Raw genomic sequence first — 27,962 nt, 5'->3', positions numbered from 1 at the left:
TCACCAGCAGAATCAAATCAGCAACTTCTAGAAACCCCTGGCAAAAGTAACGATGTTTCTCTTAAGATACACAACTAGTGGCGTATCGCTTCAGGCACACTGGAAACAGTATCTAAAAAATGTGTATTTGGGTGAGCAACTGGCACGAAACACTGTGACTCTCTTAGGGTAGCCAATATCTCGTCACCAGTATAATCACAGCTTCAAAGTCAAGAAACCGCTGGCAAGAGTAACGATGTTTCTCTTAAGATACACAACTAGTGGCGTATCGCTTCAGGCAGACTGGCCACAGTATCTCAAAATGTGTATTTGGGTGAGCAACTGGCAGGAAGCACTATGACTCTCTTACGGTAGCCAATGCCTCGTCACCAACACAATCCCATCACCAACTTCAAGAAACCGCTTGCAAAGGTAACGAAGCTTCTCATAAGATACACAGCTAGTGGGGTGTCACTTGAGGCAGACTGGCCAAAGTATCAAAAAAATGTGTATTTGGGTGAGCAACTAGCAGGAATCACTATGACACTCATAGGGTAGCCAATGCCTCGTCACCAGCATAATCACATCAGCAACTTCAAGAAACCCCTGGCAAAAGTTACAATGACTCTTAAGATACACAACTAGTGGCGTAGCTATCAGGCAGACTGGAAAGAGTATCTAAAAAATGTGTATTTGGGTGAAGAACTGGCAGGAATCTCTATGACTCTCTTGAGGTAGCCAATGCCTCGTCACCAGCAGAATCAAATCAGCAACTTCCAGAAACCCCTGGCAAAAGTAACGATGTTTCTCTTAAGATACACAACTAGTGGCGTATCGCTTCAGGCACACTGGAAACAGTATCTAAAAAATGTGTATTTGGGTGAGCAACTGGCACGAAACACTGTGACTCTCTTAGGGTAGCCAATATCTCGTCACCAGTATAATCACAGCTTCAAAGTCAAGAAACCGCTGGCAATGGTAACGATGTTTCTCTTAAGATACACAACTAGTGGCGTATCGCTTCAGGCACACTGGAAACAGTATCTAAAAAATGTGTATTTGGGTCAGCAACTGGCACGAAACACTGTGACTCTCTTAGGGTAGCTAATATCTCGTCACCAGTATAATGACAGCTTCAAAGTCAAGAAACCGCTGGCAAGAGTAACGATGTTTCTCTTAAGATACACAACTAGTGGCGTATCGCTTCAGGCAGACTGGCCACAGTATCTCAAAATGTGTATTTGGGTAAGCAACTGGCAGGAAGCACTATGACTCTCTTACGGTAGCCAATGCCTCGTCACCAACATAATCACATCAGCAACTTCAAGAAACCCCTGGAAAAAGTTACAATGACTCTTAAGATACACAACTAGTGGCGTAGCTATCAGGCAGACTGGAAAGAGTATCTAAAAAATGTGTATTTGGGTGAAGAACTGGCAGGAATCTCTATGACTCTCTTGAGGTAGCCAATGCCTCGTCACCAGCAGAATCAAATCAGCAACTTCTAGAAACCCCTGTCAAAAGTAACGATGTTTCTCTTAAGATACACAACTAGTGGCGTATCGCTTCAGGCACACTGGAAACAGTATCTAAAAAATGTGTATTTGGGTGAGCAACTGGCACGAAACACTGTGACTCTCTTAGGGTAGCCAATATCTCGTCACCAGTATAATCACAGCTTCAAAGTCAAGAAACCGCTGGCAAGAGTAACGATGTTTCTCTTAAGATACACAACTAGTGGCGTATCGCTTCAGGCAGACTGGCCACAGTATCTCAAAATGTGTATTTGGGTGAGCAACTGGCAGGAAGCACTATGACTCTCTTAAGGTAGCCAATGCCTCGTCACCAACATAATCCCATCACCAACTTCAAGAAACCGCTTGCAAAGGTAACGAAGCTTCTCATAAGATACACAGCTAGTGGGGTGTCACTTGAGGCAGACTGGCCAAAGTATCAAAAAAATGTGTATTTGGGTGAGCAACTAGCAGGAATCACTATGACACTCATATGGTAGCCAATGCCTCGTCACCAGCATAATCACATCAGCAACTTCAAGAAACCCCTGGCAAAAGTTACAATGACTCTTAAGATACACAACTAGTGGCGTAGCTATCAGGCAGACTGGAAAGAGTATCAAAAAAATGTGTATTTGGGTGAAGAACTGGCAGGAATCTCTATGACTCTCTTGAGGTAGCCAATGCCTCGTCACCAGCAGAATCAAATCAGCAACTTCTAGAAACCCCTGGCAAAAGTAACGATGTTTCTCTTAAGATACACAACTAGTGGCGTATCGCTTCAGGCACACTGGAAACAGTATCTAAAAAATGTGTATTTGGGAGAGCAACTGGCACGAAACACTGTGACTCTCTTAGGGTAGCCAATATCTCGTCACCAGTATAATCACAGCTTCAAAGTCAAGAAACCGCTGGCAAGAGTAACGATGTTTCTCTTAAGATACACAACTAGTGGCGTATCGCTTCAGGCAGACTGGCCACAGTATCTCAAAATGTGTATTTGGGTGAGCAACTGGCAGGAAGCACTATGACTCTCTTAAGGTAGCCAATGCCTCGTCACCAACATAATCCCATCACCAACTTCAAGAAACGGCTTGCAAAGGTAACGAAGCTTCTCATAAGATACACAGCTAGTGGGGTGTCACTTGAGGCAGACTGGCCAAAGTATCAAAAAAATGTGTATTTGGGTGAGCAACTAGCAGGAATCACTATGACACTCATATGGTAGCCAATGCCTCGTCACCAGCATAATCACATCAGCAACTTCAAGAAACCCCTGGCAAAAGTTACAATGACTCTTAAGATACACAACTAGTGGCGTAGCTATCAGGCAGACTGGAAAGAGTATCAAAAAAATGTGTATTTGGGTGAAGAACTGGGAGGAATCTCTATGACTCTCTTGAGGTAGCCAATGCCTCGTCACCAGCAGAATCAAATCAGCAACTTCTAGAAACCCCTGGCAAAAGTAACGATGTTTCTCTTAAGATACACAACTAGTGGCGTATCGCTTCAGGCACACTGGAAACAGTATCTAAAAAATGTGTATTTGGGTGAGCAACTGGCACGAAACACTGTGACTCTCTTAGGGTTGCCAATATCTCGTCACCAGTATAATCACAGCTTCAAAGTCAAGAAACCGCTGGCAAGAGTAACGATGTTTCTCTTAAGATACACAACTAGTGGCGTATCGCTTCAGGCAGACTGGCCACAGTATCTCAAAATGTGTATTTGGGTGAGCAACTGGCAGGAAGCACTATGACTCTCTTACGGTAGCCAATGCCTCGTCACCAACATAATCCCATCACCAACTTCAAGAAACCGCTTGCAAAGGTAACGAAGCTTCTCATAAGATACACAGCTAGTGGGGTGTCACTTGAGGCAGACTGGCCAAAGTATCAAAAAAATGTGTATTTGGGTGAGCAACTAGCAGGAATCACTATGACACTCATAGGGTAGCCAATGCCTCGTCACCAGCATAATCACATCAGCAACTTCAAGAAACCCCTGGCAAAAGTTACAATGACTCTTAAGATACACAACTAGTGGCGTAGCTATCAGGCAGACTGGAAAGAGTATCTAAAAAATGTGTATTTGGGGGAAGAACTGGCAGGAATCTCTATGACTCTCTTGAGGTAGCCAATGCCTCGTCACCAGCAGAATCAAATCAGCAACTTCTAGAAACCCCTGGCAAAAGTAACGATGTTTCTCTTAAGATACACAACTAGTGGCGTATCGCTTCAGGCACACTGGAAACAGTATCTAAAAAATGTGTATTTGGGTGAGCAACTGGCACGAAACACTGTGACTCTCTTAGGGTAGCCAATATCTCGTCACCAGTATAATCACAGCTTCAAAGTCAAGAAACCGCTGGCAAGAGTAACGATGTTTCTCTTAAGATACACAACTAGTGGCGTATCGCTTCAGGCAGACTGGCCACAGTATCTCAAAATGTGTATTTGGGTGAGCAACTGGCAGGAAGCACTATGACTCTCTTAAGGTAGCCAATGCCTCGTCACCAACATAATCTCATCACCAACTTCACGAAACCGCTTGCAAAGGTAACGAAGCTTCTCATAAGATACACAGCTAGTGGGGTGTCACTTGAGGCAGACTGGCCAAAGTATCAAAAAAATGTGTATTTGGGTGAGCAACTAGCAGGAATCACTATGACACTCATAGGGTAGCCAATGCCTCGTCACCAGCATAATCACATCAGCAACTTCAAGAAACCCCTGGCAAAAGTTACAATGACTCTTAAGATACACAACTAGTGGCGTAGCTATCAGGCAGACTGGAAAGAGTATCAAAAAAAATGTGTATTTGGGTGAAGAACTGGCAGGAATCTCTATGACTCTCTTGAGGTAGCCAATGCCTCGTCACCAGCAGAATCAAATCAGCAACTTCTAGAAACCCCTGGCAAAAGTAACGATGTTTCTCTTAAGATACACAACTAGTGGCGTATCGCTTCAGGCACACTGGAAACAGTATCTAAAAAATGTGTATTTGGGTGAGCAACTGGCACGAAACACTGTGACTCTCTTAGGGTAGCCAATATCTCGTCACCAGTATAATCACAGCTTCAAAGTCAAGAAACCGCTGGCAAGAGTAACGATGTTTCTCTTAAGATACACAACTAGTGGCGTATCGCTTCAGGCAGACTGGCCACAGTATCTCAAAATGTGTATTTGGGTGAGCAACTGGCAGGAAGCACTATGACTCTCTTAAGGTAGCCAATGCCTCGTCACCAACATAATCTCATCACCAACTTCACGAAACCGCTTGCAAAGGTAACGAAGCTTCTCATAAGATACACAGCTAGTGGGGTGTCACTTGAGGCAGACTGGCCAAAGTATCAAAAAAATGTGTATTTGGGTGAGCAACTAGCAGGAATCACTATGACACTCATAGGGTAGCCAATGCCTCGTCACCAGCATAATCACATCAGCAACTTCAAGAAACCCCTGGCAAAAGTTACAATGACTCTTAAGATACACAACTAGTGGCGTAGCTATCAGGCAGACTGGAAAGAGTATCAAAAAAAATGTGTATTTGGGTGAAGAACTGGCAGGAATCTCTATGACTCTCTTGAGGTAGCCAATGCCTCGTCACCAGCAGAATCAAATCAGCAACTTCTAGAAACCCCTGGCAAAAGTAACGATGTTTCTCTTAAGATACACAACTAGTGGCGTATCGCTTCAGGCACACTGGAAACAGTATCTAAAAAATGTGTATTTGGGTGAGCAACTGGCACGAAACACTGTGACTCTCTTAGGGTAGCCAATATCTCGTCACCAGTATAATCACAGCTTCAAAGTCAAGAAACCGCTGGCAAGAGTAACGATGTTTCTCTTAAGATACACAACTAGTGGCGTATCGCTTCAGGCAGACTGGCCACAGTATCTCAAAATGTGTATTTGGGTGAGCAACTGGCAGGAAGCACTATGACTCTCTTAAGGTAGCCAATGCCTCGTCACCAACATAATCTCATCACCAACTTCACGAAACCGCTTGCAAAGGTAACGAAGCTTCTCTTAAGATACACAGCTAGTGGGGTGTCACTTGAGGCAGACTGGCCAAAGTATCAAAAAAATGTGTATTTGGGTGAGCAACTAGCAGGAATCACTATGACACTCATAGGGTAGCCAATGCCTCGTCACCAGCATAATCACATCAGCAACTTCAAGAAACTACTGGCAAAAGTTACAATGACTCTTAAGATACACAACTAGTGGCGTAGCTATCAGGCAGACTGGAAAGAGTATCTAAAAAATGTGTATTTGGGTGAAGAACTGGCAGGAATCTCTATGACTCTCTTGAGGTAGGCAATGCCTCGTCACCAGCAGAATCAAATCAGCAACTTCTAGAAACCCCTGGCAAAAGTAACGATGTTTCTCTTAAGATACACAACTAGTGGCGTATCGCTTCAGGCACACTGGAAACAGTATCTAAAAAATGTGTATTTGGGTGAGCAACTGGCACGAAACACTGTGACTCTCTTAGGGTAGCTAATATCTCGTCACCAGTATAATCACATCTTCAAAGTCAAGAAACCGCTGGCAAGAGTAACGATGTTTCTCTTAAGATACACAACTAGTGGCGTATCGCTTCAGGCAGACTGGCCACAGTATCTCAAAATGTGTATTTGGGTGAGCAACTGGCAGGAAGCACTATGAATCTCTTATGGTAGCCAATGCCTCGTCACCAACATAATCCCATCACCAACTTCAAGAAACCGCTTGCAAAGGTAACGAAGCTTCTCATAAGATACACAGCTAGTGGGGTGTCACTTGAGGCAGACTGGCCAAAGTATCAAAAAAATGTGTATTTGGGTGAGCAACTAGCAGGAATCACTATGACACTCATAGGGTAGCCAATGCCTCGTCACCAGCATAATCACATCAGCAACTTCAAGAAACCCCTGGCAAAAGTTACAATGACTCTTGAGATACACAACTAGTGGCGTAGCTATCAGGCAGACTGGAAAGAGTATCTAAAAAATGTGTATTTGGGTGAAGAACTGGCAGGAATCTCTATGACTCTCTTGAGGTAGCCAATGCCTCGTCACCAGCAGAATCAAATCAGCAACTTCTATAAACCCCTGGCAAAAGTAACGATGTTTCTCTTAAGATACACAACTAGTGGCGTATCGCTTCAGGCACACTGGAAACAGTATCTAAAAAATGTGTATTTGGGTGAGCAACTGGCACGAAGCACTGTGACTCTCTTAGGGTAGCCAATATCTCGTCACCAGTATAATCACAGCTTCAAAGTCAAGAAACCGCTGGCAAGAGTAACGATGTTTCTCTTAAGATACACAACTAGTGGCGTATCGCTTCAGGCAGACTGGCCACAGTATCTCAAAATGTGTATTTGGGTGAGCAACTGGCAGGAAGCACTATGACTCTCTTAAGGTAGCCAATGCCTCGTCACCAACATAATCTCATCACCAACTTCACGAAACCGCTTGCAAAGGTAACGAAGCTTCTCTTAAGATACACAGCTAGTGGGGTGTCACTTGAGGCAGACTGGCCAAAGTATCAAAAAAATGTGTATTTGGGTGAGCAACTAGCAGGAATCACTATGACACTCATAGGGTAGCCAATGCCTCGTCACCAGCATAATCACATCAGCAACTTCAAGAAACTACTGGCAAAAGTTACAATGACTCTTAAGATACACAACTAGTGGCGTAGCTATCAGGCAGACTGGAAAGAGTATCTAAAAAATGTGTATTTGGGTGAAGAACTGGCAGGAATCTCTATGACTCTCTTGAGGTAGGCAATGCCTCGTCACCAGCAGAATCAAATCAGCAACTTCTAGAAACCCCTGGCAAAAGTAACGATGTTTCTCTTAAGATACACAACTAGTGGCGTATCGCTTCAGGCACACTGGAAACAGTATCTAAAAAATGTGTATTTGGGTGAGCAACTGGCACGAAACACTGTGACTCTCTTAGGGTAGCTAATATCTCGTCACCAGTATAATCACATCTTCAAAGTCAAGAAACCGCTGGCAAGAGTAACGATGTTTCTCTTAAGATACACAACTAGTGGCGTATCGCTTCAGGCAGACTGGCCACAGTATCTCAAAATGTGTATTTGGGTGAGCAACTGGCAGGAAGCACTATGACTCTCTTATGGTAGCCAATGCCTCGTCACCAACATAATCCCATCACCAACTTCAAGAAACCGCTTGCAAAGGTAACGAAGCTTCTCATAAGATACACAGCTAGTGGGGTGTCACTTGAGGCAGACTGGCCAAAGTATCAAAAAAATGTGTATTTGGGTGAGCAACTAGCAGGAATCACTATGACACTCATAGGGTAGCCAATGCCTCGTCACCAGCATAATCACATCAGCAACTTCAAGAAACCCCTGGCAAAAGTTACAATGACTCTTGAGATACACAACTAGTGGCGTAGCTATCAGGCAGACTGGAAAGAGTATCTAAAAAATGTGTATTTGGGTGAAGAACTGGCAGGAATCTCTATGACTCTCTTGAGGTAGCCAATGCCTCGTCACCAGCAGAATCAAATCAGCAACTTCTTTAAACCCCTGGCAAAAGTAACGATGTTTCTCTTAAGATACACAACTAGTGGCGTATCGCTTCAGGCACACTGGAAACAGTATCTAAAAAATGTGTATTTGGGTGAGCAACTGGCACGAAGCACTGTGACTCTCTTAGGGTAGCCAATATCTCGTCACCAGTATAATCACAGCTTCAAAGTCAAGAAACCGCTGGCAAGAGTAACGATGTTTCTCTTAAGATACACAACTAGTGGCGTATCGCTTCAGGCACACTGTAAACAGTATCTAAAAAATGTGTATTTGGGTGAGCAACTGGCACGAAACACTGTGACTCTCTTAGGGTAGCCAATGCCTCGTCACCAACATAATCCCATCACCAACTTCAAGAAACGGCTTGCAAAGGTAACGAAGCTTCTCATAAGATACACAGCTAGTGGGGTGTCACTTGAGGCAGACTGGCCAAAGTATCAAAAATATGTGTATTTGGGTGAGCAACTGGCAGGAATCACTATGACACTCATAGGGTAGCCAATGCCTCGTCACCAGCATAATCACATCAGCAACTTCAAGAAACCCCTGGCAAAAGCTACAATGACTCTTAAGATACACAACTAGAGGCGTAGCTATCAGGCAGACTGGAAAGAGTATCAAAAAAATGTGTATTTGGGTGAAGAACTGTCAGGAATCTCTATGACTCTCTTGAGGTAGCCAATGCCTCGTCACCAGCAGAATCAAATCAGCAACTTCTAGAAACCCCTGGCAAAAGTAACGATGTTTCTCTTAAGATACACAACTAGTGGCGTATCGCTTCAGGCACACTGGAAACAGTATCTAAAAAATGTGTATTTGGGTGAGCAACTGGCACGAAACACTGTGACTCTCTTAGGGTAGCCAATATCTCGTCACCAGTATAATCACAGCTTCAAAGTCAAGAAACCGCTGGCAAGAGTAACGATGTTTCTCTTAAGATACACAACTAGTGGCGTATCGCTTCAGGCAGACTGGCCACAGTATCTCAAAATGTGTATTAGGGTGAGCAACTGGCAGGAAGCACTATGACTCTCTTACGGTAGCCAATGCCTCGTCACCAACATAATCCCATCACCAACTTCAAGAAACCGCTTGCAAAGGTAACGAAGCTTCTCATAAGATACACAGCTAGTGGGGTGTCACTTGAGGCAGACTGGCCAAAGTATCAAAAAAATGTGTATTTGGGTGAGCAACTAGCAGGAATCACTATGACACTCATAGGGTAGCCAATGCCTCGTCACCAGCATAATCACATCAGCAACTTCAAGAAACCCCTGGCAAAAGTTACAATGACTCTTAAGATACACAACTAGTGGCGTAGCTATCAGGCAGACTGGAAAGAGTATCTAAAAAATGTGTATTTGGGTGAAGAACTGGCAGGAATCTCTATGACTCTCTTGAGGTAGCCAATGCCTCGTCACCAGCAGAATCAAATCAGCAACTTCCAGAAACCCCTGGCAAAAGTAACGATGTTTCTCTTAAGATACACAACTAGTGGCGTATCGCTTCAGGCACACTGGAAACAGTAACTAAAAAATGTGTATTTGGGTGAGCAACTGGCACGAAACACTGTGACTCTCTTAGGGTAGCCAATATCTCGTCACCAGTATAATCACAGCTTCAAAGTCAAGAAACCGCTGGCAATGGTAACGATGTTTCTCTTAAGATACACAACTAGTGGCGTATCGCTTCAGGCACACTGGAAACAGTATCTAAAAAATGTGTATTTGGGTCAGCAACTGGCACGAAACACTGTGACTCTCTTAGGGTAGCTAATATCTCGTCACCAGTATAATGACAGCTTCAAAGTCAAGAAACCGCTGGCAAGAGTAACGATGTTTCTCTTAAGATACACAACTAGTGGCGTATCGCTTCAGGCAGACTGGCCACAGTATCTCAAAATGTGTATTTGGGTAAGCAACTGGCAGGAAGCACTATGACTCTCTTACGGTAGCCAATGCCTCGTCACCAACATAATCACATCAGCAACTTCAAGAAACCCCTGGAAAAAGTTACAATGACTCTTAAGATACACAACTAGTGGCGTAGCTATCAGGCAGACTGGAAAGAGTATCTAAAAAATGTGTATTTGGGTGAAGAACTGGCAGGAATCTCTATGACTCTCTTGAGGTAGCCAATGCCTCGTCACCAGCAGAATCAAATCAGCAACTTCTAGAAACCCCTGTCAAAAGTAACGATGTTTCTCTTAAGATACACAACTAGTGGCGTATCGCTTCAGGCACACTGGAAACAGTATCTAAAAAATGTGTATTTGGGTGAGCAACTGGCACGAAACACTGTGACTCTCTTAGGGTAGCCAATATCTCGTCACCAGTATAATCACAGCTTCAAAGTCAAGAAACCGCTGGCAAGAGTAACGATGTTTCTCTTAAGATACACAACTAGTGGCGTATCGCTTCAGGCAGACTGGCCACAGTATCTCAAAATGTGTATTTGGGTGAGCAACTGGCAGGAAGCACTATGACTCTCTTAAGGTAGCCAATGCCTCGTCACCAACATAATCCCATCACCAACTTCAAGAAACCGCTTGCAAAGGTAACGAAGCTTCTCATAAGATACACAGCTAGTGGGGTGTCACTTGAGGCAGACTGGCCAAAGTATCAAAAAAATGTGTATTTGGGTGAGCAACTAGCAGGAATCACTATGACACTCATATGGTAGCCAATGCCTCGTCACCAGCATAATCACATCAGCAACTTCAAGAAACCCCTGGCAAAAGTTACAATGACTCTTAAGATACACAACTAGTGGCGTAGCTATCAGGCAGACTGGAAAGAGTATCAAAAAAATGTGTATTTGGGTGAAGAACTGGCAGGAATCTCTATGACTCTCTTGAGGTAGCCAATGCCTCGTCACCAGCAGAATCAAATCAGCAACTTCTAGAAACCCCTGGCAAAAGTAACGATGTTTCTCTTAAGATACACAACTAGTGGCGTATCGCTTCAGGCACACTGGAAACAGTATCTAAAAAATGTGTATTTGGGAGAGCAACTGGCACGAAACACTGTGACTCTCTTAGGGTAGCCAATATCTCGTCACCAGTATAATCACAGCTTCAAAGTCAAGAAACCGCTGGCAAGAGTAACGATGTTTCTCTTAAGATACACAACTAGTGGCGTATCGCTTCAGGCAGACTGGCCACAGTATCTCAAAATGTGTATTTGGGTGAGCAACTGGCAGGAAGCACTATGACCTTCTTAAGGTAGCCAATGCCTCGTCACCAACATAATCCCATCACCAACTTCAAGAAACGGCTTGCAAAGGTAACGAAGCTTCTCATAAGATACACAGCTAGTGGGGTGTCACTTGAGGCAGACTGGCCAAAGTATCAAAAAAATGTGTATTTGGGTGAGCAACTAGCAGGAATCACTATGACACTCATATGGTAGCCAATGCCTCGTCACCAGCATAATCACATCAGCAACTTCAAGAAACCCCTGGCAAAAGTTACAATGACTCTTAAGATACACAACTAGTGGCGTAGCTATCAGGCAGACTGGAAAGAGTATCAAAAAAATGTGTATTTGGGTGAAGAACTGGGAGGAATCTCTATGACTCTCTTGAGGTAGCCAATGCCTCGTCACCAGCAGAATCAAATCAGCAACTTCTAGAAACCCCTGGCAAAAGTAACGATGTTTCTCTTAAGATACACAACTAGTGGCGTATCGCTTCAGGCACACTGGAAACAGTATCTAAAAAATGTGTATTTGGGTGAGCAACTGGCACGAAACACTGTGACTCTCTTAGGGTTGCCAATATCTCGTCACCAGTATAATCACAGCTTCAAAGTCAAGAAACCGCTGGCAAGAGTAACGATGTTTCTCTTAAGATACACAACTAGTGGCGTATCGCTTCAGGCAGACTGGCCACAGTATCTCAAAATGTGTATTTGGGTGAGCAACTGGCAGGAAGCACTATGACTCTCTTACGGTAGCCAATGCCTCGTCACCAACATAATCCCATCACCAACTTCAAGAAACCGCTTGCAAAGGTAACGAAGCTTCTCATAAGATACACAGCTAGTGGGGTGTCACTTGAGGCAGACTGGCCAAAGTATCAAAAAAATGTGTATTTGGGTGAGCAACTAGCAGGAATCACTATGACACTCATAGGGTAGCCAATGCCTCGTCACCAGCATAATCACATCAGCAACTTCAAGAAACCCCTGGCAAAAGTTACAATGACTCTTAAGATACACAACTAGTGGCGTAGCTATCAGGCAGACTGGAAAGAGTATCTAAAAAATGTGTATTTGGGGGAAGAACTGGCAGGAATCTCTATGACTCTCTTGAGGTAGCCAATGCCTCGTCACCAGCAGAATCAAATCAGCAACTTCTAGAAACCCCTGGCAAAAGTAACGATGTTTCTCTTAAGATACACAACTAGTGGCGTATCGCTTCAGGCACACTGGAAACAGTATCTAAAAAATGTGTATTTGGGTGAGCAACTGGCACGAAACACTGTGACTCTCTTAGGGTAGCCAATATCTCGTCACCAGTATAATCACAGCTTCAAAGTCAAGAAACCGCTGGCAAGAGTAACGATGTTTCTCTTAAGATACACAACTAGTGGCGTATCGCTTCAGGCAGACTGGCCACAGTATCTCAAAATGTGTATTTGGGTGAGCAACTGGCAGGAAGCACTATGACTCTCTTAAGGTAGCCAATGCCTCGTCACCAACATAATCTCATCACCAACTTCACGAAACCGCTTGCAAAGGTAACGAAGCTTCTCATAAGATACACAGCTAGTGGGGTGTCACTTGAGGCAGACTGGCCAAAGTATCAAAAAAATGTGTATTTGGGTGAGCAACTAGCAGGAATCACTATGACACTCATAGGGTAGCCAATGCCTCGTCACCAGCATAATCACATCAGCAACTTCAAGAAACCCCTGGCAAAAGTTACAATGACTCTTAAGATACACAACTAGTGGCGTAGCTATCAGGCAGACTGGAAAGAGTATCAAAAAAAATGTGTATTTGGGTGAAGAACTGGCAGGAATCTCTATGACTCTCTTGAGGTAGCCAATGCCTCGTCACCAGCAGAATCAAATCAGCAACTTCTAGAAACCCCTGGCAAAAGTAACGATGTTTCTCTTAAGATACACAACTAGTGGCGTATCGCTTCAGGCACACTGGAAACAGTATCTAAAAAATGTGTATTTGGGTGAGCAACTGGCACGAAACACTGTGACTCTCTTAGGGTAGCCAATATCTCGTCACCAGTATAATCACAGCTTCAAAGTCAAGAAACCGCTGGCAAGAGTAACGATGTTTCTCTTAAGATACACAACTAGTGGCGTATCGCTTCAGGCAGACTGGCCACAGTATCTCAAAATGTGTATTTGGGTGAGCAACTGGCAGGAAGCACTATGACTCTCTTAAGGTAGCCAATGCCTCGTCACCAACATAATCTCATCACCAACTTCACGAAACCGCTTGCAAAGGTAACGAAGCTTCTCATAAGATACACAGCTAGTGGGGTGTCACTTGAGGCAGACTGGCCAAAGTATCAAAAAAATGTGTATTTGGGTGAGCAACTAGCAGGAATCACTATGACACTCATAGGGTAGCCAATGCCTCGTCACCAGCATAATCACATCAGCAACTTCAAGAAACCCCTGGCAAAAGTTACAATGACTCTTAAGATACACAACTAGTGGCGTAGCTATCAGGCAGACTGGAAAGAGTATCAAAAAAAATGTGTATTTGGGTGAAGAACTGGCAGGAATCTCTATGACTCTCTTGAGGTAGCCAATGCCTCGTCACCAGCAGAATCAAATCAGCAACTTCTAGAAACCCCTGGCAAAAGTAACGATGTTTCTCTTAAGATACACAACTAGTGGCGTATCGCTTCAGGCACACTGGAAACAGTATCTAAAAAATGTGTATTTGGGTGAGCAACTGGCACGAAACACTGTGACTCTCTTAGGGTAGCCAATATCTCGTCACCAGTATAATCACAGCTTCAAAGTCAAGAAACCGCTGGCAAGAGTAACGATGTTTCTCTTAAGATACACAACTAGTGGCGTATCGCTTCAGGCAGACTGGCCACAGTATCTCAAAATGTGTATTTGGGTGAGCAACTGGCAGGAAGCACTATGACTCTCTTAAGGTAGCCAATGCCTCGTCACCAACATAATCTCATCACCAACTTCACGAAACCGCTTGCAAAGGTAACGAAGCTTCTCTTAAGATACACAGCTAGTGGGGTGTCACTTGAGGCAGACTGGCCAAAGTATCAAAAAAATGTGTATTTGGGTGAGCAACTAGCAGGAATCACTATGACACTCATAGGGTAGCCAATGCCTCGTCACCAGCATAATCACATCAGCAACTTCAAGAAACTACTGGCAAAAGTTACAATGACTCTTAAGATACACAACTAGTGGCGTAGCTATCAGGCAGACTGGAAAGAGTATCTAAAAAATGTGTATTTGGGTGAAGAACTGGCAGGAATCTCTATGACTCTCTTGAGGTAGGCAATGCCTCGTCACCAGCAGAATCAAATCAGCAACTTCTAGAAACCCCTGGCAAAAGTAACGATGTTTCTCTTAAGATACACAACTAGTGGCGTATCGCTTCAGGCACACTGGAAACAGTATCTAAAAAATGTGTATTTGGGTGAGCAACTGGCACGAAACACTGTGACTCTCTTAGGGTAGCTAATATCTCGTCACCAGTATAATCACATCTTCAAAGTCAAGAAACCGCTGGCAAGAGTAACGATGTTTCTCTTAAGATACACAACTAGTGGCGTATCGCTTCAGGCAGACTGGCCACAGTATCTCAAAATGTGTATTTGGGTGAGCAACTGGCAGGAAGCACTATGACTCTCTTATGGTAGCCAATGCCTCGTCACCAACATAATCCCATCACCAACTTCAAGAAACCGCTTGCAAAGGTAACGAAGCTTCTCATAAGATACACAGCTAGTGGGGTGTCACTTGAGGCAGACTGGCCAAAGTATCAAAAAAATGTGTATTTGGGTGAGCAACTAGCAGGAATCACTATGACACTCATAGGGTAGCCAATGCCTCGTCACCAGCATAATCACATCAGCAACTTCAAGAAACCCCTGGCAAAAGTTACAATGACTCTTAAGATACACAACTAGTGGCGTAGCTATCAGGCAGACTGGAAAGAGTATCTAAAAAATGTGTATTTGGGTGAAGAACTGGCAGGAATCTCTATGACTCTCTTGAGGTAGCCAATGCCTCGTCACCAGCAGAATCAAATCAGCAACTTCTATAAACCCCTGGCAAAAGTAACGATGTTTCTCTTAAGATACACAACTAGTGGCGTATCGCTTCAAGCACACTGGAAACAGTATCTAAAAAATGTGTATTTGGGTGAGCAACTGGCACGAAGCACTGTGACTCTCTTAGGGTAGCCAATATCTCGTCACCAGTATAATCACAGCTTCAAAGTCAAGAAACCGCTGGCAAGAGTAACGATGTTTCTCTTAAGATACACAACTAGTTGCGTATCGCTTCAGGCAGACTGGCCACAGTATCTCAAAATGTGTATTTGGGTGAGCAACTGGCAGGAAGCACTATGACTCTCTTAAGGTAGCCAATGCCTCGTCACCAACATAATCCCATCACCAACTTCAAGAAACCGCTTTCAAAGGTAACGAAGCTTCTCATAATATACACAGCTAGTGGGGTGTCACTTGAGGCAGACTGGCCAAAATATCAAAAATTGTGTATTTGGGTGAGCAACTAGCAGGAATCACTATGACACTCATAGGGTAGCCAATGCCTCGTCACCAGCATAATCACATCAGCAACTTCAAGAAACCACTGGCAAAAGTTACAATGACTCTTAAGATACACAACTAGTGGCGTAGCTATCAGGCAGACTGGAAAGAGTATCTAAAAAATGTGTATTTGGGTGAAGAACTGGCAGGAATCTCTATGACTCTCTTGAGGTAGCCAATGCCTCGTCACCAGCAGAATCAAATCAGCAACTTCTAGAAACCCCTGGCAAAAGTAACGATGTTTCTCTTAAGATACACAACTAGTGGCGTATCGCTTCAGGCACACTGGAAACAGTATCTAAAAAATGTGTATTTGGGTGAGCAACTGGCACGAAACACTGTGACTCTCTTAGGATAGCCAATATCTCGTCACCAGTATTATCACAGCTTCAAAGTCAAGAAACCGCTGGCAAGAGTAACGATGTTTCTCTTAAGATACACAACTAGTGGCGTATCGCTTCAGGCAGACTGGCCACAGTATCTCAAAATGTGTATTTGGGTGAGCAACTGGCAGGAAGCACTATGACTCTCTTAAGGTAACCAATGCCTCGTCACCAACATAATCCCATCACCAACTTCAAGAAACCGCTTGCGAAGGTAACGAAGCTTGTCATAAGATACACAGCTAGTGGGGTGTCACTTGAGGCAGACTGGCCATAGTATCAAAAAAATGTGTATTTGGGTAAGCAACTAGCAGGAATCACTATGACACTCATAGGGTAGCCAATGCCTCTTCACCAGCATAATCACATCAGCAACTTCAAGAAACCCCTGGCAAAAGTTACAATGACTCTTAAGATACACAACTAGTGGCGTAGCTATCAGGCAGACTGGAAAGAGTATCTAAAAAATGTGTATTTGGGTGAAGAACTGGCAGGAACCTCTATGACTCTCTTGAGGTAGCCAATGCCTCGTCACCAGCAGAATCAAATCAGCAACTTCTATAAACCCCTGGCAAAAGTAACGATGTTTCTCTTAAGATACACAACTAGTGGCGTATCGCTTCAGGCACACTGGAAACAGTATCTAAAAAATGTGTATTTGGGTGAGCAACTGGCACGGAACACTGTGACTCTCTTAGGGTAGCCAATATCTCGTCATCCAGTATAATCACAGCTTCAAAGTCAAGAAACCGCTGGCAAGAGTAACGATGTTTCTCTTAAGATACACAACTAGTGGCGTATCGCTTCAGGCAGACTGGCCACAGTATCTCAAAATGTGTATTTGGATGAGCAACTGGCAGGAAGCACTATGACTCTCTTAAGGTAGCCAATGCCTCGTCACCAACATAATCCCATCACCAACTTCAAGAAACCGCTTGCAAAGGTAACGAAGCTTCTCATAAGATACACAGCTAGTGGGGTGTCACTTGAGGCAGACTGGCCAAAGTATCAAAAAAATGTGTATTTGGGTGAGCAACTAGCAGGAATCACTATGACACTCATAGGGTAGCCAATGCCTCGTCACCAGCATAATCACATCAGCAACTTCAGGAAACCCCTGGCAAAAGTTACAATGACTCTTAAGATACACAACTAGTGGCGTAGCTATCAGGCAGACTGGAAAGAGTATCTAAAATATGTGTATTTGGGTGAAGAACTGGCAGGAATCTCTATGACTCTCTTGAGGTAGCCAATGCCTCGTCACCAGCAGAATCAAATCAGCAACTTCTAGAAACCCCTGTCAAAAGTAACGATGTTTCTCTTAATTTACACAACTAGTGGCGTATCGCTTCAGGCACACTGGAAACAGTATCTAAAAAATGTGTATTTGGGTGAGCAACTAGCACGAAACACTGTGACTCTCTTAGGGTAGCCAATATCTCGTCACCAGTATAATCACAGCTTCAAAGTCAAGAAACCGCTGGCAAGAGTAACGATGTTTCTCTTAAGATACACAACTAGTGGCGTATCGCTTCAGGCAGACTGGAAACAGTATTTAAAAAATGTGTATTTGGGTGAGCAACTGGCACGAAACACTGTGACTCTCTTAGGGTAGCCAATATCTCGTCACCAGTATAATCACAGCTTCAATGTCAAGAAACCGCTGGCAAGAGTAACGTTGTTTCTCTTAAGATACACAACTAGTGGCGTATCGCTTCAGGCAGACTGGCCACAGTATCTCAAAATGTGTATTTGGGTGAGCAACTGGCAGGAAGCACTATGACTCTCTTAAGGTAGCCAATGCCTCGTCACCAACATAATCCCATCACCAACTTCAAGAAACCGCTTGCAAAGGTAACGAAGCTTCTCATAAGATACACAGCTAGTGGGGTGTCACTTGAGGCAGACTGGCCAAAGTATCAAAAAAATGTGTATTTGGGTGAGCAACTAGCAGGAATCACTATGACACTCATAGGGTAGCCAATGCCTCGTCACCAGCATAATCACATCAGCAACTTCAAGAAACCCCTGGCAAAAGTTAGAATGACTCTTAAGATACACAACTAGTGGCGTAGCTATCAGGCAGACTGGAAAGAGTATCTAAAATATGTGTATTTGGGTGAAGAACTGGCAGGAATCTCTATGACTCTCTTGAGGTAGCCAATGCCTCGTCACCAGCAGAATCAAATCAGCAACTTCTAGAAACCCCTGGCAAAAGTAACGATGTTTCTCTTAAGATACACAACTAGTGGCGTATCGCTTCAGGCACACTGGAAACAGTATCTAAAAAATCTGTATTTGGGTGAGCAACTGGCACGAAACACTGTGACTCTCTTAGGGTAGCTAATATCTCGTCACCAGTATAATCACAGCTTCAAAGTCAAGAAACCGCTGGCAAGAGTAACGATGTTTCTCTTAAGATACACAACTAGTGGCGTATCGCTTCAGGCAGACTGGCCACAGTATCTCAAAATGTGTATTTGGGTGAGCAACTGGCAGGAAGCACTATGACTCTCTTAATTTAGCCAATGCCTCGTCACCAACATAATCCCATCACCAACTTCAAGAAACCGCTTGCAAAGGTAACAAAGCTTCTCATAAGATACACAGCTAGTGGGGTGTCACTTGAGGCAGACTGGCCAAAGTATCAAAAAAATGTGTATTTGGGTGAGCAACTAGCAGGAATCACTATGACACTCATAGGGTAGCCAATGCCTCGTCACCAGCATAATCACATCAGCAACTTCAAGAAACCCCTGGCAAAAGTTACAATGACTCTTAAGATACACAACTAGTGGCGTAGCTATCAGGCAGACTGGAAAGAGTATCTAAAATATGTGTATTTGGGTGAAGAACTGGCAGGAATCTCTATGACTCTCTTGAGGTAGCCAATGCCTCGTCACCAGCAGAATCAAATCAGCAACTTCTAGAAACCCCTGGCAAAAGTAACGATGTTTCTCTTAAGATACACAACTAGTGGCGTATCGCTTCAGGCCCACAGGAAAGAGTATCTAAAAAATGTGTATTTGGGTGAGCAACTGGCACGAAACACTGTGACTCTCTTAGGGTAGCCAATATCTCGTCACCAGTATAATCACAGCTCCAAAGTCAAGAAACCGCTGGCAAGAGTAACGATGTTTCTCTTAAGATACACAACTAGTGGCGTATCGCTTCAGGCAGACTGGAAACAGTATCTAAAAAATGTGTATTTGGGTGAGCAACTGGCACGAAACACTGTGACTCTCTTAGGATAGCCAATATCTCGTCACCAGTATTATCACAGCTTCAAAGTAAAGAAACCGCTGGCAAGAGTAACGATGTTTCTCTTAAGATACACAACTAGTGGCGTATCGCTTCAGGCAGACTGGCCACAGTATCTCAAAATGTGTATTTGGGTGAGCAACTGGCAGGAAGCACTATGACTCTCTTAAGGTAGCCAATGCCTCGTCACCAACATAATCCCATCACCAACTTCAAGAAACGGCTTGCAAAGGTAACGAAGCTTCTCATAAGATACACAGCTAGTGGGGTGTCACTTGAGGCAGACTGGCCAAAGTATCAAAAAAATGTGTATTTGGGTGAGCAACTAGCAGGAATCACTATGACACTCATAGGGTAGCCAATGCCTCGTCACCAGCATAATCACATCAGCAACTTCAAGAAACCCCTGGCAAAAGTTACAATGACTCTTAAGATACACAACTAGTGGCGTAGCTATCAGGCAGACTGGAAAGAGTATCTAAAAAATGTGTATTTGGGTGAAGAACTGGCAGGAACCTCTATGACTCTCTTGAGGTAGCCAATGCCTCGTCACCAGCAGAATCAAATCAGCAACTTCTAGAAACCCCTGGCAAAAGTAACGATGTTTCTCTTAAGATACACAACTAGTGGCTTATCGCTTCATGCACACTGGAAACAGTATCTAAAAAATGTGTATTTGGGTGAGCAACTGGCACGAAACACTGTGACTCTCTTAGGGAAACCAATATCTCGTCACCAGTATAATCACATCTTCTGTGGTGTCACCGCTAGACACCACACTTGCTAGGTGGTAACTTAAATCGGCCGCGGTCCTGTAGTACATGTCGGACCCGCGTGTCGCCACTGTGTATTCGCAAACGTAGCGCCACCACAGGGCAGGTCACAAGACACGGACTTGACCTCGCCCCAGTTGTACGGACGACATAGCTTGCGACAAGACGTATCACGTCTTCCTCTCATTTGCCGAGAGACAGATTAAATAGCCTTCAGCTAGTCCATCGCTACTACCTAGCAAGGCGCCATGTGTATCATTGCTAATTGCTTACTACTATGCAAGAGATGTATTTCAACAAGAACAAGACTACATTAAAGTTAAGTATATTAAAATCTCTCTTCTTTTCTTTATAGTTTTCATCCAGTCTCCTGTTTCAGAATTTACGCCCGTCTGCGTTAGTTTCGCGTGCACCTAGCCACTCATTGTGTCGAGACCTTAGGGAATCGACACAACATCTTCAAAGTCAAGAAACCGCTGGCAAGAGTAACGATGTTTCTCTTAAGATACACAACTAGTGGCGTGTCGCTTCAGGCAGACGCCACAGTATCTCAAAATGTGTATTTGGGTGAGCAACTGGCAGGAAGCACTATGACTCTCTTAAGGTAGCCAATGCCTCGTCACCAACGTAATCCCATCACCAACTTCAGGAAACCGCTTGCAAAGGTAACGAAGCTTCTCATAAGATACACAGCTAGTGGGGTGTCACTTGAGGCAGACTGGCCAAAGTATCAAAAAAATGTGTATTTGGGTGAGCAACTAGCAGGAATCACTATGACACTCATAGGGTAGCCAATGCCTCGTCACCAACATAATCACATCAGCAACTTCAAGAAACCCCTGGCAAAAGTTACAATGACTCTTAAGATACACAACTAGTGGCGTAGCTATCATGCAGACTGGAAAGAGTATCTACAAAATGTGTATTTGGGTGAAGAACTGGCAGGAATCTCTATGACTCTCTTGAGGTAGCCAATGCCTCGTCACCAGCAGAATCAAATCAACAACTTCTCGAAACCCCTGGCAAAAGTAACGATGTTTCTCTTAAGATACACAACTAGTGGCGTATCGCTTCAGGCACACTGGAAACAGTATCTAAAAAATGTGTATTTGGGTGAGCAACTGGCAGGAAGCACTATGACTCTCTCAAGGTAGCCAATGCCTCGTCACCAACATAATCCCATCACCAGCTTCAAGAAACCGCTTGCAAAGGTAACGAAGCTTCTCATAAGATACACAGCTAGTGGGGTGACACTTGAGGCAGACTGGCCAAAGTATCAAAAAAATGTGTATTTGGGTGAGCAACTAGCAGGAATCACTATGACACTCATAGGGTAGCCAATGCCTCGTCACCAACATAATCACATCAGCAACTTCAAGAAACCCCTGGCAAAAGTTACAATGACTCTTAAGATACACAACTAGTGGCGTAGCTATCAGGCAGACTGGAAAGAGTATCTAAAAAATGTGTATTTGGGTGAAGAACTGGCAGGAATCTCTTTGACTCTCTTGAGGTAGGCAATGCCTCGTCACCAGCAGAATCAAATCAGCAACTTCTAGGAACCCCTGTCAAAAGTAACGATGTTTCTCTTATGATACACAACTAGTGGCGTACCGCTTCAGGCACACTGGAAACAGTATCTAAAAAATGTGTATTTGGGTGAGCAACTGGCACGAAACACTGTGACTCTCTTAGGGTAGCCAATATCTCGTCACCAGTATAATCACAGCTTCAAAGTCAAGAAACCGCTGGCAAGAGTAACGATGTTTCTCTTAAGATACACAACTAGTGGCGTATCGCTTCAGGCAGACTGGAAACAGTATCTAAAAAATGTGTATTTGGGTGAGCAACTGGCACGAAACACTGTGACTCTCTTAGGCTAACCAATATCTCGTCACCTGTATAATCACAGCTTCAAAGTCAAGAAACCGCTGGCAAGAGTAACGATGTTTCTCTTAAGATACACAACTAGTGGCGTATCGCTTCAGGCAGACTGGCCACAGTATCTCAAAATGTGTATTTGGGTGAGCAACGGGCAGGAAGCACTATGACTCTCTTAAGGTAGCCAATGCCTCGTCACCAACATAATCCCATCACCAACTTCAAGAAACCGCTTGCAAAGGTAACAAAGCTTCTCATAAGATACACAGCTAGTGGGGTGTCACTTGAGGCAGACTGGCCACAGTATCAAAAAAATGTGTATTTGGGTGAGCAACTAGCAGGAATCACTATGACACTCATAGGGTAGCCAATGCCTCGTCACCAGCATAATCACATCAGCAACTTCAAGAAACCCCTGGCAAAAGTTACAATGACTCTTAAGATACACAACTAGTGGCGTAGCTATCAGGCAGACTGGAAAGAGTATCTAAAAAATGTGTATTTGTGTGAAGAACTGGCAGGAATCTCTATGACTCTCTTGAGGTAGCCAATGCCTCGTCACCAGCAGAATCAAATCAGCAACTTCTAGAAACCCCTGGCAAAAGTAACGATGTTTCTCTTATGATACACAACTAGTGCGTATCGCTTCAGGCACACTGGAAACAGTATCTAAAAAATGTGTATTTGGGTGAGCAACTGGCACGAAACACTGTGACTCTCTTAGGGTAGCCAATATCTCGTCACCAGTATAATCACAGCTTCAAAGTCAAGAAACCGCTGGCAAGAGTAACGATGTTTCTCTTAAGATACACAACTAGTGGCGTATCGCTTCAGGCACACTGGAAACAGTATCTAAAAAATGTGTATTTGGGTGAGCAACTGGCACGAAACACTGTGACTCTCTTAGGGTAAGCAATATCTCGTCACCAGTATAATCACAGCTTCAAAGTCAAGAAACCGCTGGCAAGAGTAACGATGTTTCTCTTAAGATACACAACTAGTGGCGTATCGCTTCAGGCAGACTGGCCACAGTATCTCAAAATGTGTATTTGGGTGAGCAACTGGCAGGAAGCACTATGACTCTCTTAAGGTAGCCAATGCCTCGTCACCAACATAATCCCATCACCAACCTCAGGAAACGGCTTGCAAAGGTAACGAAGCTTCTCATAAGATACACAGCTAGTGGGGTGTCACTTGAGGCAGACTGGCCAAAGTATCAAAAAAATGTGTATTTGGGTGAGCAACTAGCAGGAATCACTATGACACTCATAGGGTAGCCAATGCCTCGTCACCAGCATAATCACATCAGCAACTTCAAGAAACCCCTGGCAAAAGTTACAATGACTCTTAAGATACACAACTAGTGGCGTAGCTATCAGGCAGACTGGAAAGAGTATCTAAAATATGTGTATTTGGGTGAAGAACTGGCAGGAATCTCTATGACTCTCTTCAGGTTATCAATGCCTCGTCACCAGCAGAATCAAATCAGCAACTTCTAGAAACCCCTGGCAAAAGTAACGATGTTTCTCTTAAGATACACAACTAGTGGCGTATCGCTTCAGGCACACTGGAAACAGTATCTAAAAAATGTGTATTTGGGTGAGCAACTGGCACGAAACACTGTGACTCTCTTAGGGTAGCCAATATCTCGTCACCAGTATAATCACAGCTTCAAAGTCAAGAAACCGCTGGCAAGAGTAACGATGTTTCTCTTAAGATACACAAATAGTGGCGTATCGCTTCAGGCAGACTGGCCACAGTATCTCAAAATGTGTATTTGGGTGAGCAACTGGCAGGAAGCACTATGACTCTCTTAAGGTAGCCAATGCCTCGTCACCAACATAATCCCATCACCAACTTCAAGAAACCGCTTGCAAAGGTAACGAAGCTTCTCATAAGATACACAGCTAGTGGGGTGTCACTTGAGGCAGACTGGCCAAAGTATCAAAAAAATGTGTATTTGGGTGAGCAACTAGCAGGAATCACTATGACACTCATAGGGTAGCCAATGCCTCGTCACCAGCATAATCACATCAGCAACTTCAAGAAACCCCTGGCAAAAGTTACAATGACTCTTAAGATACACAACTAGTGGCGTAGCTATCAGGCAGACTGGAAAGAGTATCTAAAAAATGTGTATTTGGGTGAAGAACTGGCAGGAATCTCTATGACTCTCTTGAGGTAGCCAATGCCTCGTCACCAGCAGAATCAAATCAGCAACTTCTAGAAACCCCTGGCAAAAGTAACGATGTTTCTCTTATGATACACAACTAGTGCGTATCGCTTCAGGCACACCGGAAACAGTATCTAAAAAATGTGTATTTGGGTGAGCACCTGGCACGAAACACTGTGACTCTCTTAGGGTAGCCAATATCTCGTCACCAGTATAATCACAGCTTCAAAGTCAAGAAACCGCTGGCAAGAGTAACGATGTTTCTCTTAAGATACACAACTAGTGGCGTATCGCTTCAGGCAGACTGGAAACAGTATCTAAAAATGTGTATTTGGGTGAGCAACTGGCACGAAACACTGTGACTCTCTTAGGGTAGCCAATATCTCGTCACCAGTATAATCACAGCTTCAAAGTCAAGAAACCGCTGGCAAGAGTAACGATGTTTCTCTTAAGATACACAACTAGTGGCGTATCGCTTCAGGCAGACTGGAAACAGTATCTAAAAAATGTGTATTTGGGTGAGCAACTGGCACGAAACACTGTGACTCTCTTAGGGTAACCAATATCTCGTCACCAGTATAATCACAGCTTCAAAGTCAAGAAACCGCTGGCAAGAGTAACGATGTTTCTCTTAAGATACACAACTAGTGGCGTATCGCTTCAGGCAGACTGGCCACAGTATCTCAAAATGTGTATTTGGGTGAGCAACTGGCAGGAAGCACTATGACTCTCTTAAGGTAGCCAATGCCTCGTCACCAACATAATCCCATCACCAACTTCAAGAAACGGCTTGCAAAGGTAACGAAGCTTCTCATAAGATACACAGCTAGTGGGGTGTCACTTGAGGCAGACTGGCCAAAGTATCAAAAAAATGTGTATTTGGGTGAGCAACTAGCAGGAATCACTATGACACTCATAGGGTAGCCAATGCCTCGTCACCAGCATAATCACATCAGCAACTTCAAGAAACCCCTGGCAAAAGTTACAATGACTCTTAAGATACACAACTAGTGGCGTAGCTATCAGGCAGACTGGAAAGAGTATCTAAAAAATGTGTATTTGGGTGAAGAACTGGCAGGAATCTCTATGACTCTCTTCAGGTTATCAATGCCTCGTCACCAGCAGAATCAAATCAGCAACTTCTAGAAACCCCTGGCAAAAGTAACGATGTTTCTCTTAAGATACACAACTAGTGCGTATCGCTTCAGGCACACTGGGAACAGTATCTAAAAAATGTGTATTTGGGTGAGCAACTGGCACGAAACACTGTGACTCTCTTAGGGTAGCCAATATCTCGTCACCAGTATAATCACATCTTCAAAGTCAAGAAACCGCTGGCAAGAGTAACGATGTTTCTCTTAAGATACACAACTAGTGGCGTATCGCTTCAGGCAGACGCCACAGTATCTCAAAATGTGTATTTGGGTGAGCAACTGGCAGGAAGCACTATGACTCTCTTAAGGTAGCCAATGCCTCGTCACCAACGTAATCCCATCACCAACTTCAGGAAACCGCTTGCAAAGGTAACGAAGCTTCTCATAAGATACACAGCTAGTGGGGTGTCACTTGAGGCAGACTGGCCAAAGTATCAAAAAAATGTGTATTTGGGTGAGCAACTAGCAGGAATCACTATGACACTCATAGGGTAGCCAATGCCTCGTCACCAACATAATCACATCAGCAACTTCAAGAAACCCCTGGCAAAAGTTACAATGACTCTTAAGATACACAACTAGTGGCGTAGCTATCATGCAGACTGGAAAGAGTATCTACAAAATGTGTATTTGGGTGAAGAACTGGCAGGAATCTCTATGACTCTCTTGAGGTAGCCAATGCCTCGTCACCAGCAGAATCAAATCAACAACTTCTCGAAACCCCTGGCAAAAGTAACGATGTTTCTCTTAAGATACACAACTAGTGGCGTATCGCTTCAGGCACCCTGGAAACAGTATCTAAAAAATGTGTATTTGGGTGAGCAACTGGCAGGAAGCACTATGACTCTCTCAAGGTAGCCAATGCCTCGTCACCAACATAATCCCATCACCAACTTCAAGAAACCGCTTGCAAAGGTAACGAAGCTTCTCATAAGATACACAGCTAGTGGGGTGTCACTTGAGGCAGACTGGCCAAAGTATCAAAAAAATGTGTATTTGGGTGAGCAACTAGCAGGAATCACTATGACACTCGTAGGGTAGCCAATGCCTCGTCACCAGCATAATCACATCAGCAACTTCAAGAAACCCCTGGCAAAAGTTACAATGACTCTTAAGATACACAACTAGTGGCGTATCGCTTCAGGCACACTGGAAAGAGTATCAAAAAAATGTGTATTTGGGTGAGGAACTGGCAGGAATCTCTATGACTCTCTTGAGGTAGCCAATGCCTCGTCACCAGCAGAATCAAATCAGCAACTTCTAGAAACCCCTGGCAAAAGTAACATTGTTGCTCTTAAGATACACAACTAGTGGCGTATCGCTTCAGGCACACTGGAAACAGTATCTAAAAAATGTGTATTTGGGTGAGCAACTGGCACGAAACACTGTGACTCTCTTAGGGTAGCCAATATCTCGTCACCAGTATAATCACAGCTTCAAAGTCAAGAAACCGCTGGCAAGAGTAACGATGTTTCTCTTAAGATACACAACTAGTGGCGTATCGCTTCAGGCAGACTGGCCACAGTATCTCAAAATGTGTATTTGGGTGAGCAACTGGCAGGAAGCACTATGACCCTCTTAAGGTAGCCAATGCCTCGTCACCAACATAATCCCATCACCAACTTCAAGAAACCGCTTGCAAAGGTACCGAAGCTTCTCATAAGATACACAGCTAGTGGGGTGTCACTTGAGGCAGACTGGCCAAAGTATCAAAAAAATGTGTATTTGGGTGAGCAACTAGCAGGAATCACTATGACACTCATAGGGTAGCCAATGCCTCGTCACCAGCATAATCACATCAGCAACTTCAAGAAACCCCTGGCAATTGTTACAATGACTCTTAAGATACACAACTAGTGGCGTAGCTATCAGGCAGACTGGAAAGAGTATCTAAAATATGTGTATTTGGGTGAAGAACTGGCAGGAATCTCTATGACTCTCTTGAGGTAGCCAATGCCTCGTCACCAGCAGAATCAAATCAGCAACTTCTAGAAACACCTGGCAAAAGTAACGATGTTTCTCTTAAGATACACAACTAGTGGTGTATCGCTTCAGGCACACTGGAAACAGTATCTAAAAAATGTGTATTTGGGTGAGCAACTGGCACGAAACACTGTGACTCTCTTAGGGTAGCCAATATCTCGTCACCAGTATAATCACAGCTTCAAAGTCAAGAAACCGCTGGCAAGAGTAACGATGTTTCTCTTAAGATACACAACTAGTGGCGTATCGCTTCAGGCAGAATGGAACCAGTATCTAAAAAATGTGTATTTGGGTGAGCAACTGGCACGAAACACTGTGACTCTCTTAGGGTAGCCAATATCACGTCACCAGTATAATCACAGCTTCAAAGTCAAGAAACCGCTGGCAAGAGTAACGTTGTTTCTCTTAAGATACACAACTAGTGGCGTATCGCTTCAGGCAGACTGGAAACAGTATCTAAAAAATGTGTATTTGGGTGAGCAACTGGCACGAAACACTGTGACTCTCTTAGGGTAGCCAA

Source organism: Schistocerca nitens, chromosome 3, assembly GCF_023898315.1.
Source record: "Schistocerca nitens isolate TAMUIC-IGC-003100 chromosome 3, iqSchNite1.1, whole genome shotgun sequence".
NCBI lineage: Eukaryota > Metazoa > Arthropoda > Insecta > Orthoptera > Acrididae > Schistocerca > Schistocerca nitens.
Note: the sequence above shows the minus strand (reverse complement) of the source record.